At 41.5% G+C, this 15,895-nt stretch overlaps 1 protein-coding gene across 1 annotated transcript in view; it reads left to right on the top strand.

Moving 5' to 3' along the window:
- The window catches only part of MYO3B (myosin IIIB), a 463,809-nt gene extending 448,454 nt beyond the window's left edge, over window positions 1-15,355 (top strand). Inside the window, exon 34 of the mRNA XM_089690537.1 lies at window positions 15,202-15,355. The gene's annotated coding sequence lies outside the window, so the exon portion shown is untranslated. The remainder of the gene's footprint in view (window positions 1-15,201) is intronic.
- The last annotated feature ends 540 nt before the right edge of the window (window positions 15,356-15,895 follow it).

Below are 15,895 nucleotides of genomic sequence, written 5' to 3'. Positions count from 1 at the left end.
TGTTCGCTTATTATATATTTTTTATATTTTGCGCATTGCAGTGGCTGTGTGTAATCGTGTTTTTAATTATTGTCGATTTTAACTTTCCTTTTATGGAATTTCTTGTGTTGTGTGTAACTTTTAATAATCTATAATGATGGCCCCTGGCATCTTTGCATGAATATAGGGGGCTGGTACTTGTAGTTCTACCACACCAAGATTCAGTATTTGCAACCAGCACTTGGCATGGTTTATCCCTTTGCTTGATATAGTTATCTCCTCCTCACTATCCCCAATTGATTGTTATTATGCTGAGATCTCCTGGCATTGTCATTTGTGCTAGGTGTGTTCTCTCCCACCACAACCCCTTCTTTTATCTGGGCTGTGGATCCCTTTCTCTGGCTCTGCAGTCTTGGTCTTCTATAAAATGGCCGCCGGATACGATCTGCGCATGCGCGGGTTATCCGCGATGACGCGGGAGGCTTGCATTGCGCATGCGCGGGCGTCTTAGCCTCGCGCATGCGCAGTAGCGCTAAAATGACGCGGAAATGCGTCTTTTCACAATTAAGAGGTCCTCTATATATAAGGGACCATGGTTGAGAGGCACATTCCCTTTGATAATGTGCCATTGCCACGAAACGCGTTAGGGATAAGGACACCTCTCACACCATTTATTATCCACTGGTTTCATGCATCTGACTGTCGGCCATCTTTTTGGATTCTATGCATCAGCTTTTTGGACATTACCATGTAAGTGTATTACTTACTTTTTTACCTTTGAATAAAATACTACACTATCAAGATTTCTTTCTTTTGGGTCTTATTGCTGAGCCCCTGAGATGATCTCCTGATAAGAAAGTACACCAATCCTGGCGATAGAGGATACAAAGTGATTTCGTGTTACTGTAAAGAGGCGCACCCCCCCTGGTGGTAGGAGACGGCAAGAGTGGTGCACTGGTGTCCTTGAGGGCTTCACGCTGAGGACCATCTGGCTGTGACCAGGAGTAGGTCATTATACTCCAATGCGCATGTACTTGCGCTATCTGGTTAGTGCATTATACAGTCATTCCCCTATCACGGAAGTCACGGATTTCTTTGGATACATCACAGAACTTATGATTTTAGCATCACCATCACTATATGCACCTTGATTAGACGGATAGATCTTCATTACTCATCTGATTATTGTTTTAACAATTTAAGAATGTGGAATCTGGTGCATGTTGAAATATGAACATTTAAATCTGTTATTCATGCTAATTCCCTGTATTATACACTCAAGCGCTGCATTTTTTGTATTTGAATTTATTGCTATATAGCAGATATTTTTCCACTCATAGACACCACCAATTCATATAAGGGATACTTTACCTTCTAAAATGTACCCTTAGTGCTTCAGGGTTTTTTTAAAGAGGGTTATATACACTATATTGCCAAAAGTATTGGGCCAGCCCTCCAAATCACTGGATTCAGGTGTTCCAATTAGCTCAATGGCCACAGGGTATAAAATCAAGCACCTAGGCATCCAGACTGCTTCTACTAACATTTGTGAAAGAATGGGTCGCTCTCAGGTGCTCAGTGAATTCAAGCGTGGTACCGTGATAGGTTGTCACCTGTGCAATAAGTCCATCCGTGAAATTTCCTTGCTACTAAATATTCCATGGTCAACTGTTAGTGGTATTATAATAAAGTGGAAGCAACTGGGAACAACAGCAACTCAGCCACAAAATGGTAGGCCACGTAAAATGACAGAGCGGGCTTAGCGCATGCTGAAGCGCACAGTGAGCAAAAGTCGCCAACTGACTGCAAAGTCAATAGCTAAAGACCTTCAAACTTTGTGTGGCCTTCAGATTAGCACAACAATAGTGCACAAAGAAAGGTCCATAAAGACATGACTGAGCGAGTTTGGGGTAGAGGACCTTGACTGGCCCGCACAAAGTCCTGACCTCAACCCGATAGAACACCTTTGGGATGAATTAAACGGAGACTGCGAGCCAGTCCTTCTCGTCTGACATCAGTGCCTGACCTCACAAATGCACTTCTGGAAGAATGGTCAAACCTTCCCATAGACACACTCCTAAACCTTGTGGACAGCCTTCCCAGAAGAGCAGAAGCTGTTATAGCTGCATAGGGTGAGCCAACTCAATATTGAACCCTACGGACTAAGACTGGGATGTCATTAAAGTTCATGTGCATTTAAGGGCAGGCATCACAATACTTTAGACAATATAGTGTGTCTTGTGTTGGGTCTCAAAGGTCCTTTGAAAAGAACTGGCTTTCTGAGGATGCATTGTGTAAAACAAAATTACAGTTGATTACAGTCTTTGGTAGCCTTGAAACTTCTTTTAGCTCAGTGGAAACATTTGAAACTTAGCTGGTCAGTCGTGTCTGGATCTGCGGGGGGCTGCACACCCCCAAATTTCAGTTGTTCCCCCCCTCTCAAAGCCAATGCCCACCCCAACCCTGGACCTGTGCCCAGCTGCTGAACTCTTCCCATTCCTGCACACAGCCAGGGCACAGGCAGCAGACTTCTCCTCCCCACGCAGCACATAGCTGAGCAGGGCCACTGATAAGGTAGTATAGCAAGCCCTCCTGTACCAGGCCCAGGTCTGCATCAATTCAACCTGGGGTGGCTGTAATGCCTTATTGCTGGCACCAATCCTCTTGTTGCTTACCCTGCAGCACTTTCAGCACCTCCTCATCTAACTCCATCCAACTGCGCTGCAGTGGGCTTGGTTTCTGCACCCCCCCCCCACCGTTCTGATCACCGCCACCCCTCTGCTCTCCGGGGCCCACCGTGTGCCCCCCCTTTCACCTGCTGTCCAAGCTCCCCTGGATGCCCCTTTCCCCTGCAGCACTGCCAGCTTCCCTCCTCTCCTTCCCACACTGGCAGATGCTGAGGGTACACAGGGGGGTCATTTCACGATAGAGGTGGTGTCATATTTACTGACCCCTTTTTTTCCTGAATGAACACAGTGAGCAATTGGCACCGATCACTCACTGTGTCTGTTTATCATTGAAGCATAGTAATCTGTGTTTACTATGCTTCAGTTTGTGAATGAATAGGAAGTCTCCCAGTGCTTCATGTTCATTCATCTGTGCAGCTGAGGATGAAGAGAAAGGAACTGAGAATCTATGTCCTCATTTCCTTTCTCTGTCTCAAAAGTGAGACATCAGGGGTCTGTTTAGATCCCTGATATTTCACCAAAGCTCCCCCAATAGAGCAGCAATGTAAAGAAAGTAATAAATAAATAAACACCCCCCCCCCCAAAAAAAAAACGATTCTAAAAAATACTCAACAAAGAATTAAGGGCTCGTTCACATGTGTCTTGCTTTCTAAGGAGCAGTCTGTATTTGGATCGCTTTTCAGAGAGGATTTGACAGGGTGTGAGGAGGCATATGACCTCCTGATTGCCTGCTTTAACCCAGCATTAGCACACCACAACCACGTGCTTTGCATGCAGTTGCAGAGCCCTTGCAAAACAACTGAATTCCCTTGAATGGCTCTTGTTCAATAGGGGTATAATTTTTGCCATGACTGTGAAGCATGGCATCGCGGCCGTGGCTAGAAGTGTCCTATCCTCTGATCAGCCAGCACTGACCCCTGCCTTGCCAGCAGTGACCCCTGTCCTCTGCCATGCCAGAAGTGACAACTGTCCTCTGCCTTGCCAGAAGTGACCCCTGTCCTCTGCCATGCCAGAAGTGACAACTGTCCTCTGCCCTGCCAGAAGTGACAACTGTCCTCTGCCCTGCCAGAAGTGACAACTGTCCTGCCAGAAGTGACCCCTTCCTGTCTTCCCTGCAAGCAGTGACCCTGGTCCTCTGCCCTGCTAGCAGTGACCACTGTCTTCTGTCGTGCCAGCAGTGACCCCTGTCCTCTGCCCTGCCAGAAGTGACTCCTGTCCCGCCAGAAGTGACTTCTTCCTGTCTGCCCTACCAGTAGTAACCTTGGTCCTCTGTCCTATCAGCAGTGATCTCCTGTCCTCTTCCCTGCCAGCAGTGACCCCTGAAAATTGCCCTGCCAGCAGTGACCCCTGTCCTCTGCCTTGCTGACCCCTATCCTTAGCTTTGCTGACCCCTGCTGAAGACAGAGTGCTGTACCGGGCCGGCCTCAGTTCCATGTGATTGCTGTGACAAATTACAGTGACCACATGATAGTTGTACACATTGAATGGCTTTCATTTATAGCCACTCATTGTGTACTATTGTGATGATCTCTATGACTGTGCATCCGTACCATGTGGTAGCTGTGGCCAATCACAGCTATCCCAGTAGTACACAACGGCAATGAATGAATGCCATTCATAGAAATGATAGCTTATAAGTGATCATCACTGTTATAAGCAATCATAGTGTAAAGAAAAAATCCCTCCCCCCTCCCCCAGAGTAGTATAGTGTCACAGTATGTAAAAAAAAAGAAAATAAATGTTAAACATTTTTGTTAAAAAATATATATATTTTTTTATTATACATACTTTCACCAGTCAGTATTACTGATCACCACCACATCAGTCATTCATCTCTGGGAACAGTATGTACAAAAAAAAATTGTGAAAAAAAAAAAATAATTTTATGTAATTTCTTCATTTTCAAAAAATTGGGACAAAAAAATTACAACTTCAAAAAACTGTCCAATGCCCCTAATAAATACCTTGGACTGTCTACTTCCCAAAAAGACATTATTTTTAGGAATATTTGTACTGTCCTGGCATTGAAGGGCCTCGGGAAATGAGATAGGCCATCGGTACCTCAGGACTGATCAATTTTTCAAATTTATATCCCATGATTTGTAGACTCTATAACTTTTATACAAAGTAAATAATATACACTGATTTGGGTTATTTTTGCCAAAGAAATATAGCGGAATACATTTTGGCCTAAACTTGTGAAGAAAGTTTGTTTATTTGCAAAATGTTATAACATAAACAAACTTTTCAGTAATTTTTTATTTATTTACCAAAAAATAAAAAACTCAGTTTTCATTAAGTGCCACCAAAATAAAGCTCTATCTGTCTCAAAACAAAGACAAAAATTCCATATGTGTACAGTGTTGTATGAGTAAACTTTAAAAAATGCAGCGCTCAAATGAATAGGTTTCAAGTACATCAAACATATATAAATAAAACACAGATGAATAGCATTTATATACACACATGTGAGATGAGCTAATGCTCAGTCCAGTATGAAAATCGATGTAAATAATTTAGATTTTAAGAAGTGTCACACAAGGGTGCAAAACTGCGTTGGAAGGCGCAACAAAGTGTATCAGTGACAGTCAAAAACTCCAAAATGGTGCAGATCCCTGCGTCAGGTGCATATGGAAAAGAGGGTAAGTTGCACTAACCAGATAGCGCAAATTATAGCGCTTTTGAGTAATCAAGACCACTCCTGGTCATCATCATCCTGGTATATACGGGGTACATCTGGTAAACGCGTCTGCCCACAGCCTCTTCTCCACTAACACTCTCCGGATCACAGGGAAGATTCCATTTCACTCTTACGCACCCAATGATAAGCACTTAAAGGGATCCACCTTAGTGACTCAAAATAAATAAGCCAGAGAAGAAAGTGCTATATGGTGCAGTAAGTTTATTAAATCAGCAGCAGAATCATAAATATGAACATAGTAAACTCACATCTGGCCCATAGGAATGCAGCTATGGTATACAGGAATGTGAACACAAATTCCAAGATGGCCACCGGCCTCCCTCGTGGCTCAGGAAGTCTAGTATTACTTGCTTGGCTCCTCAATGTATTTCGTGCACTTGCACTGCATTTTTAAAGTTTATTGTTTAGAGGGTTGGAGGTTTAACCATTTATGCTAGCTGCCATCTCTAGCGCTCGTTTATCATTTTATCAAGTGTTGTATGAGTAATTGGGATTTAAAGTATGACAGCGCTGAAAATTGGCCTGGGCAAGAAAGGGGTGAAAGCATCCAGTATTAAAGTAGTTAAAATACAAGATTTACCTTTAAAGATGCATTTAAGCTGTATGTGATGTTATGGAACATAACTAATAGTATAGTTTGTGAGCAATATTCCCATGATTCCCAAAAAATACAAATTTAGACTTCAGGTGTTCATTTGGTAGAAATTGGCCAGCATAAGGACTGATAGAGAGCCTTTGAATAATTTTTTGTTCCAAAAATACTTTATTAATATAAGAAGAAACAAAGTAGCATATATTATTATTATTATTATACAGTATTTATATAGTGCTAAAAGGTTTGCTCAGTGCTGTACATTATAGTGGGGGACAGAACATGAGACAATACAGTAACAAAACAATACACGAGGGGGTCAAGGGCCCTGCTCTTTCGAGCTTACATACAGAGCATATACAGCTATAGATCACAGTCAGAACATAAACATGACATGTTGCCTCCCGTTTCGTGGACAGGACATATTGTAAACTGTAATACAAGTCAAAATGGTATAGAACATTACGTCAGGCATACAATGTAAACCAGTGGAAACGCAGAGGAAAGAGGAGCGATGTATGTATATGTTGTCACTTCTTGAATATCAGCAATTTTTAATGATGAGGTGATATGAAGATTAGGGTAGGGAAAGCATTGGATGCTGTGAAAGTCATGGTTTACATATTGATAACTTGAGTGAATAATATACTTGTAGTTAGTCATATCTGTGTGGAAGTAAATGCTCTATTTGGTTGGTGAAGAATGAATGATAAGGTGGTATAACAGGTGTGAAAAAATAGGAGGTCGGAAAGAAGAACAGTAAGAAAAAGAAACGTAGGATGAGATGGTGGGGGGAATATGGGGGAAGGAAAAAAAAATAATAATAATAATAATTTGGGGAGGGGGGGGTAACGGGTTAAGTGACAGTAGAATGTATAGGTAATAAAGAGGTAAATTGGATCACTTCCCTAAGTATTAGCCAAGCCAGAAAGGTAATAATAAGGCTTAGAATATGGTACGTGCAAGATCGGTCAGTGGGGTAACCCGTGGATCAAAAACCCCGCAAGGCATGTCATGATATAGACCTACAGCCCATCCTTACATGTGGTAAAAGTGTCCCCGGTGATCCGGGTATTTCCCAATACCGCATTGTGTTTGGACAGTCAGTCAGGTGATATAGATTGATCCTTTACTATTAGATGATAGGTAGAAGTGGATTTGAAATGACTCCAGCATGCCCTTACCAGCATGTTTTCCTAAATCTCTCGGGATGTTCCTTAGCTATAGAAATCAGTTCCTCCATTTCATCAGTTTTGTCGATCCTAGCAAAACAATCTCGTATAGTGGGAACATGTGTTGAGCGCCAGTGGACTGGGATACATTGCTTTGCAGCATTTACCATGTGCATGGTGAGTGATTTGCGGTATGTCCGAAATGGAAGAGCGGTATAGTGAAGCAAAAATTGTGCGGGGGAAAGGTCTAGCGCATACATAGTAACTTGTGCGATTGTAGATTGAACTTTCCCCCAGAAGGGTTGCAACAATGGGCATTCCCACCAAATGTGCAGGAGTGTACCCGTCGTTTGATGGCATCTCCAACACAAATCAGAAATGTTGGAGCCGAAGCGGTGAAGCAGGGATGGAACCCTATACCATCTAGAGTATACTTTAAAGTTATTTTCCTGTGTGGAGACACATATAGATCCTTTGTGTATGTGTTCATATATGTGGTCCCAGTCAGCAGGCGAAAGTTGGATTTGTAAGTTAGCGCTCCAGGCCTTGCAAGCTTTCCTAGTTGAGAGGTCACTGGTGTTTTCGAGACATGTATAGAGCAGGGATATAACATGACTCTGGGGAGAGTCCGTTGAGCAAAGTTTCTCAAAGGGGGTAATGTCTATTATATTCTTTTAGATGGGGTGAGCTGTGGATAAAGTGGTGGAGTTGTCTATACATCCACGGCGTTAAGGTCAAGGTAGGCCATTTATTCATAAGGAGGTCTCTGGATAAGAGCAATCCGTCTTTGAAGAGGTGGTGCAGACTCACGCCGTCTGTGAGGCCAGATCACGCAAGAAAGGCATGCGACATTACTGGGGGGAAGTCTGGGTTCAATCTGACCGGAGTGAGTGGACTAGGGGAGGATGAGAACACTGTATTCCTGCTGATCTGATGGTAACAGGACAAAGTAGGGCCTATGAGAATGTGTTCCTTAAGCTCAGATGGAATGTGAGCGTTAAGCAGCCAAGGGGAGGTGGCGAGCGGGGTCCCTGAAAAAGCAATCTCCAATTCAACCCAGGCCTTGCGAGCATGGTTCGTGGACCAATCGACTATTCTTGCCATTTGACAAGCTTTGTAATAACGGGAGATGTCAGGTAGCCCTATACCTCCACACGTTTTGGGCATGGTTAGTTGGTCAAAACCAATTCTAGGGCGTTTATTACTCCATAGAAAAACGAGGTACATAATGTTTTGTAGGACTTGAAGAAGGTGTTGGGCAATTTGATTGGAATCGTTTGTAGTAGGTACAAAAGTCTTGGAAGCACATTCATCTTGAGGATAGCTGCTCTGCCAAACCAAGAGAAAAATGGCTTATCCCAAGTTTGCAGATCTTTGGTAATGTTACGCAGGATGGGTAAAAAGTTTTTGGCGTAGAGCTCTGTAAGATGGGTTGGCAATTGGATTCCTAAATAGGTGATGGATTCTGATTGCCACGTGAAGGGGAAATTAGATTTCGCTTGTCTAATCGCATCCTGGGTTAGGGAGATATTGAGTGCTTGGGATTTATTGAAGTTTATTTTAAAATTGGTCAAATACTGAAACAGTTTGAAATCTTGTAGTAGGTTAGGTAGTGTAATGTGTGGATGTGTCAAGAAGAGTAAGATGTCATCAGCGAAGGCAGCTATTTTGTGAGTTTTGCCATTTATAGAGATCCCTTTAATATTGTCATTCCATTTAATGCAATTCAAGAAAGGTTCCAACGTAAGAATAAATAAGAGGGGGGATAATGGGCAGCCCTGTCTAGTCCCATTGCTTATGGAAAAGGCTTCTGAAAGGAGGCCATTGACTCTCATTTTAGCAGTCGGTGCGGTGTATAGCGACATGATAAAGTTCAAAAGACGGGGAGGGAGCCCAAGGCCAACCAGAACTGCTTCCATGTAGTCCCATGCCAATCTGTCAAACGCCTTTTCAGCGTCTAAAGAAGCCTTTGAATTATTAATATTATCATGGATATAAAAAGTCTACACACACCTGTTAAAATGTCAGGTTTCTGTGATGTAAAAAAATGGGACAAAGATAAATAATTTCAGAACTTTTTCTACCTTTAATGTGACCTATAAACTGTACAACTCAATTGAAAAACAAACCAAAATCTTTGAGAGGGGGGTTACATAAGTGTCTTGCTATTAGTCGCTGATCGCCGCCATTACTATAGAAATATTTTAAGAAAAAATTCCAGTATATATACCACCATTTGTAGACGCTATAACTTTCACGTAAACCAATTAATTTACACATATTGGTGTTTTTTTTAGCAAAGACATATAGCAGAATACATTATGGCCTAAATTTATGACAAATTTTGATTTTTCCAATATTTTTATATCAAAAAGTCAAGAATATTGTTTTTTTCTCAAAATTGTTGGTCTTTTTTTGTTTATAGCTCAAAAAATAAAAACCGCACAGGTGATCAAATACCATCAAAAGAAAGCTCCATTAGTGGGAAAAAAAGAACGTAAACTTCATTTGGGTGCAGTGTAGCATGGCAGTGCCGTATCGCAAAAAATGGCCTGGTCAGGAAGGGGGGTAAATCCTCGGGAGGGCAAGTGGTTACGTTTTGGAATGGCCCAGCCAGAGCCCAGACCTGAATCTGATCAAAAATCTGTGGTTTGATCTGAAGAGGGCTGTGCACAGGAGATGCCCTCACACTCTGACAGATTTGGAGTGTTTTTGCAAGGAAGAGTGGGCAAATATTGCCAAGTCAAGATGTGCCATGCTGATAGACTCGTATCCAAAAAGACTGAGTGCTGTAATAAAATCAAAAGATGCTTCCACAAAGCATAAGTTTATGGGTGTGCACACTTATGCAACCATATCATTTTAGTTTTTTATTTTTACTTCCCTCCACCTAAAAGGTTTCAGTTTGTTGTTCTACTGAGTTATACAGTTTATAGGTTACATTAAATGTGGAAAAAGTTCTGAAATGATTTATCTTTGTCTCATTTTTTCACATCACAGAAACCTGACATTTTAACAGGGGTGTGTAGACTTTTTATATCCACTGTGGCGCCAATAGTTTGCATGGTGCTTTACAATATAAAGGGAGACAGTACAGTTACAATACAATAAAAACAAGAAGATTAAAAGGGCCCTGCCCATAAGAGCTTGCAATATAATAGGGTGGGGCAAGTGGTACAAAAGGTTATAACTGTGGGCGATGAGCTGATAGAAGTGTTAAATGTTTAATTTGAGGGGTGATAGACTTCCCTGAAGAGATGGGTTTTCAGGGATCACCTACAGGTAGCCAGAGTAGGGGATAGCCAGAGATTGAGGTAGCGAGTTCCAGAAGATGGGATAGGCTCTGGCAAAGTCTTGGAGATGAGCATGGGAGGAGGAGACAAGGGAGCTTGAGAGCAGGAGATCAAGAGAGGAGTGGAGAAGATGGTTTGGGTGATATTTGGAGACAAAATTGATGATGTAGCTTGGAGCATAGTTGTGAATGGCTTTGTATATTGTTGTTAGCATTTGGAATGTAGATCGCTGGGCAACTGGAAGCCAGTGCAGGGATTGGCAGAAAGGGGCAGCAGACACTGAGCATTTTGTAAGGCAGATAAGTCTGGCAGCAGCATTCCTGACAGACTGAAGAGGGGATAGCCTACAGAGAGGTAGGCCTATGAGAAGGGAGTTGCAATAGTCAAGGCGAATGATAACAACAGAGTAAAAGAATAGCTTGGTGGTTTCATTAGATGATTAGGGGCGAATTTTAGAGATGGTACAGAGGTAAAGTCTACAAGCTTTTGACAGTAATTGGATTTGGGGCCGATAGGATAGGTCAGAGCCCAGGATTACACCTAGTACCCTGGCTTGATGGGAGGGACTGATAGTTGCATTACTGATCTTGATGGAAAAGTCATGGAGGGGGGCCCGGGGGGGGGGGGAGAATATTAGCAATCAGCTCAGTTATAGAGGGATTTAGTTTAAGGAAGTGGTGCGACATCCATGCCGATATGTCACTTGAATAAGCAGCATATTGAAAAAGACAAGGCAAGTTTTGTCTTGCAATAAAAATTTGAGTATATTATTTGAGAGACAATAAGCACAATAATTATACAATGGATGGGCAGCTTGCTTTGTTAATCTACAAAATAAGCAGAAGAGAAGAGGCAGGTTCTATCCTAAAAATAAAAATTAGAGTATTATTTCAGAAGGCAATAAGCACAAATATTGTACATTGGCAGGACAGCATCTAATCATCTTAGTTAGGCCAAAGTAAAAGAAGGGAAGAAATAGACAAGTTTATCTTGAAAAAAAAATTATAATTCTTTACTTCATAGACAATAGTCACATACATTATATTGCCGAAAGTATTGGGACGCCTGCCTTCAAGCGCACATGAACTTATTAAAGTTTCTTAAAAAACTTATAAGTTTCTTATATATAATATAATATATATATAATATAGGTTTCTTATAAAACTTATGAACTTATAAAAGTTATTAAACTTATTAAAGGCATCCCAGTCGTAGTCAGTAGGATTCAATATTGAGATGGCCCACCCTTTGCAGCTAAAACAGCTTCAACTCTTCTGGGAAGGCTGTCCACAAGGTTCAGGAGTGTGTCTATGGGAATGTTTGCCATTCCTCCAGAAGCGCATTTGTGAGGTCAGGCACTGATGTCAGACGAGAAGGCCTGGCTTGCAGTCTCCACTCTAATTCATCAAAAAAGTGTTCTATTGGGTTGAGGTGATGACTCTATGAAAGCCTTTCAAGTTCCTTCACCCCAAACTCACTCAGCCATGTCTTAATGGACCTTGCTTTGTGCACTGGTGCGCAGTCATGTTGGAATAGGAAGGAGCCATCCCCAAAATGTTCCCACAAAGTGGGAGCATGAAATTGTCCAAAATGCCTTGTTATGCTGATGCCTTAAGAGTTTCCTTCACTGGAACTATGGGGCCAAGCCCAACCCCTGCAAACCAATCCCACAACATTATCCCCCCTCCACCAAACTTTACACTTGGCACAATACAGTTAGGCAAGTACCATTCTCCTGGCAAACCCAGACACATCCATCGGATTGCCAGACAGAGAAGCGTGATTCGTCACTCCCGAGAACACGTCTCCACTTCTCTAGAGTCCAGTGGTGGCATGCTTTACACCACTGCATCCGATGCTTTGCATTGCACTTGGTGATGTAAGGCTTGGATGCAGCTGCTCAGCCATGGAAACCCATTACATGAAGCTCTCTACACACTGTTGTTGTGCCAATCTGAAGGCCACATGAAGTTTGGAGGTCTTTAGTTATTGACTCTACAGACAGTTGGCGACTTATGCACACTGTGTGCTTCAGCTCTCTCAACGCTCTGTCATTTTACATATAGTAGTTACATACAGTTAGTGTGGCTGAAAAAAGACAAAAGTCCAGTTCAACCTCAAAAAAAGAAAAAAAAGGTTAAAATCCTACACCCACAGTTTATCCAGAGGAAGGAAAATACCCAGCAAAGCATGATCCAATTTGATCCTTAAGGGGAAAAAATTCCTTTCTGATCCAACTAGAGGCAACCGGATATTCCCTGGATCAACTTGACCTATAAATAGTAACCAGTTATATTCTGTGTATCCAAGAAAGAATCCAGGCCTTTTTTAAAGCAATCCACTGAGCTGGCCAGAACAAACTCTTGAGGGAGTCTATTCCATATTTTCACAGCTCTTACTATGAAGAAACCTTTCTGTGTTTGGAGATTACATTTCTTTTCCTCCAGACGTAAAGAGTGCCCCCTTGTCCTCTGTGATGACCTCTGGGTGAATAACTCTACACCAGGTTCACTATGTGAACCACGGATATATTTATACATGTTGATCATATCCCCCCTCGTAATCTCCTCTTCTCAAGAGAGAATAAATTCAGTTCCTCTAATCTTTCCTCATAGCTGAGCTCCTCCATGCCTCTTATCAGTTTGGTTGCCCTTCTCTGTACTTTCTCCAGTTCCCCAATGTTCTGTTTGTGAATTGGTGCCTAAAACTGAACTGCATTTTAGAGATGAGGTGTTACTAATGATTTGTACTAGGGTAATATGATATCTCTCTCTCTGGAGTCTATACCTCTTTTAATACAAGAGAGGATTTTACTTGCTTTAGATACCGCAGCTTGGCATTGCATGCCATTATTAAGCTTGTGATCTACCAGAACTCCCAGATCGTTCTCCACCATTGATTCCCCCAGTTGTACTCCCCCTAGTATGTATGATGCATGCATATTCTTAGCCCCCAAGTGCAGAACCTTACATTTATCAACATTAAACCTCATTTGCCACATAGTTGCCCAATTACACAGTGCATTGAGGTCGGCTTGTAAGTTGGAGACATCCTGTAAGGACATTATTCCACTGCACAGCTTGGTGTCATCTGCAGGGACTGAAATGGTATCTATAATCCCAGACCCTATATTGTTTATAAATATATTAAAAAGTAAGGATCCCAACACTGAACCTTGGGGTACACCACTGACAACCCCAGACCATTCAGAGTATGAATCATTACCCACTGCTCTCTGAATACGATCTTTTAGACAGTTTTCTATCCATTTACATAAGGATTTTTCCAAGCTTGTATACTTTACCTAACACATTAGCCGTGTGTGGGGAACTGTGTCAAACACTTTTGCAAAATCCAAGTATACCACGTCCACCGCCACCCCTCTGTCCAAGGTTTTGTTCACCTCCTCATAAAAAGAAATCAGATTTGTTTGACAACCTCTGTCTTTCTTTCATGAATCCATGCTGTTTGTTGCTTAAAATATTTTTTCCATGAAGAAGAAATCTATGTGGTCTTTTATTAAACTCTTCAGTATCTTCCCAACTATAGACATTAAACTAACAGGTCTATAATTACTTGGTAAAGATTTTGACCCCTTTCTAAATATTGGCTCCACATTGGACTTACGCCAATCCAGTGGTACTATGCCAGTAATTAAAGAGTCCCTAAAATTAGAAACAATGTCTTTGAAATGACAGAGATCAATTCTTTAAGGACCTGTGGGTATATGCCATCCAGTCCAGGTGCATTATTCACCTTTATTCTGTGGCCTACCACTGCGTGGCTGAGTTGCTGTTGCTTCCAGTTGCTTCCACTTTGTTATAATACCACTAACAGTTGAGCATGGAATATTTAGTAGCAAGGAAATTTCATGGATGGACTTATTGTACAGGTGGCAACTTATCACAGTACCACTCTTGAATTCACTGAGCTCCTGAGAGTGACTCATTCTTTCACAAATGGTTGTAGAAGCAGTCTGCATGCCTAGGTGCTTGATTTTATACACCTGTGGCCATGGAGGTGATTGGAACACCTGAATCCAATGATTTGGAGGGGTGTCCCAATACTTTTGGCAATATAGTGTATATTCTACACTGGCTAGACAGTATGCAAGCAGCTTCTCTAGGCCATATCTAGGCAGATTGTATCTTGAAATAAAGCTTAGTGTGTATTTTTTCACAGCCAAAAATATTGTACAGTCACTGGACAGGTTGTAAGCATTTTCTTTAGGTCACAATGTAAGAATAAACATTAGAGTGTATTATTGCTTAGACAATAGCCACAAATATCGTATCTTAGCTGGACAGTATGTAGGCAACTTGATTAGGCCACAATACTGTAAAGGATGAACGACAAGGCAGGTTTTATATTTAAACCAAATTGAGCCATCACAGAGCCAGTCCAGGCTTGGGAAAGATCTCGACATTACAGTTGGGATCCACCTAGATGCCTTGACCGTCAGCCACTCCCACCACCTCCACTTCAGTGAGCGCTGGCGGGGCAGGGCAGAGAGCCAGTAACTGACAGTCACCAGCTCTCTGCAGCCTGAAGACCAAGAGCTGAGTTATCAGCAGTGTTTGATTGCTCGGTTCTCAGTCTGGAGCCAACAAAGGACAGATACAGCATCGGACCGATGCTGCATCCACCAAGGTGAGTATAATTTTGTTTTTTTTTCATGAATCCCATACTTCTCTTTTAAGTAGAGAACTCATTAGAGTAGTCATTGATGGTGCATTGAACCTTTCTTTCAATGTTAATATTTCCTTTTTTTCCACAGATTCCAAGCTGACGAAAAAACAGCACAAAAGAATATTTTATATCATCGTATCATTCAGTGAAATATTTGAATTACCATTTTGTATTTACAAAGTATTATATGATTTGTTTTTTTCTAAAGATTGAATTCTTTTTAATAAATGATGTATACATTACTAGCTTGATTGACAAAGGTATTATTGGTCTTTTTCTATTCAGATGAATCTGTGTGTAATAAAAATTAGCAAATAATTAAGAAACTTAGAAGATGGGAAACTTGGCAATATTGCTACACTGATAATTCACTATTTACTTTGAATTATGGGAACCCCATTTTATACTTAATATCCCATTGCTGATTTTCAAATGTCAATGGTGAAACTAGATAGATCACTCAAATCTGCATTTAAAGCAGATCTTTACCAAACACAAAATCCAAGTTTCATTCAGCTCTGCATGCACATCCCAAACCATCAGTAAAGTCATTTTTGCATGTGATCTTGCATAATCTTGTGCATGTGCCATATTGGATGTGTACAGCCAGGTCTCATTGGGTGCATGCGTAGGAGATCGGGGTGGTTTGTTATAGAATAATAACAAAACATGAAATGTCAGGTACAGCGCATGCCCAGGATCAGGCACAGAGATCACTGGTGAGCCAGTACAAATAAGCTTTAAAAATACCATTTATGCTTCAACTAATATTTGTGGAATTA

Source organism: Staurois parvus, unplaced genomic scaffold, assembly GCF_062004578.1.
Source record: "Staurois parvus isolate SC_StPar_1 unplaced genomic scaffold, SC_StPar_1.0 ptg000530l, whole genome shotgun sequence".
NCBI classification, from domain to species: Eukaryota; Metazoa; Chordata; class Amphibia; order Anura; family Ranidae; genus Staurois; species Staurois parvus.
The sequence above is the reverse complement of the archived record's forward strand: the minus strand, read 5'-3'. Positions and strand labels throughout refer to the sequence as shown.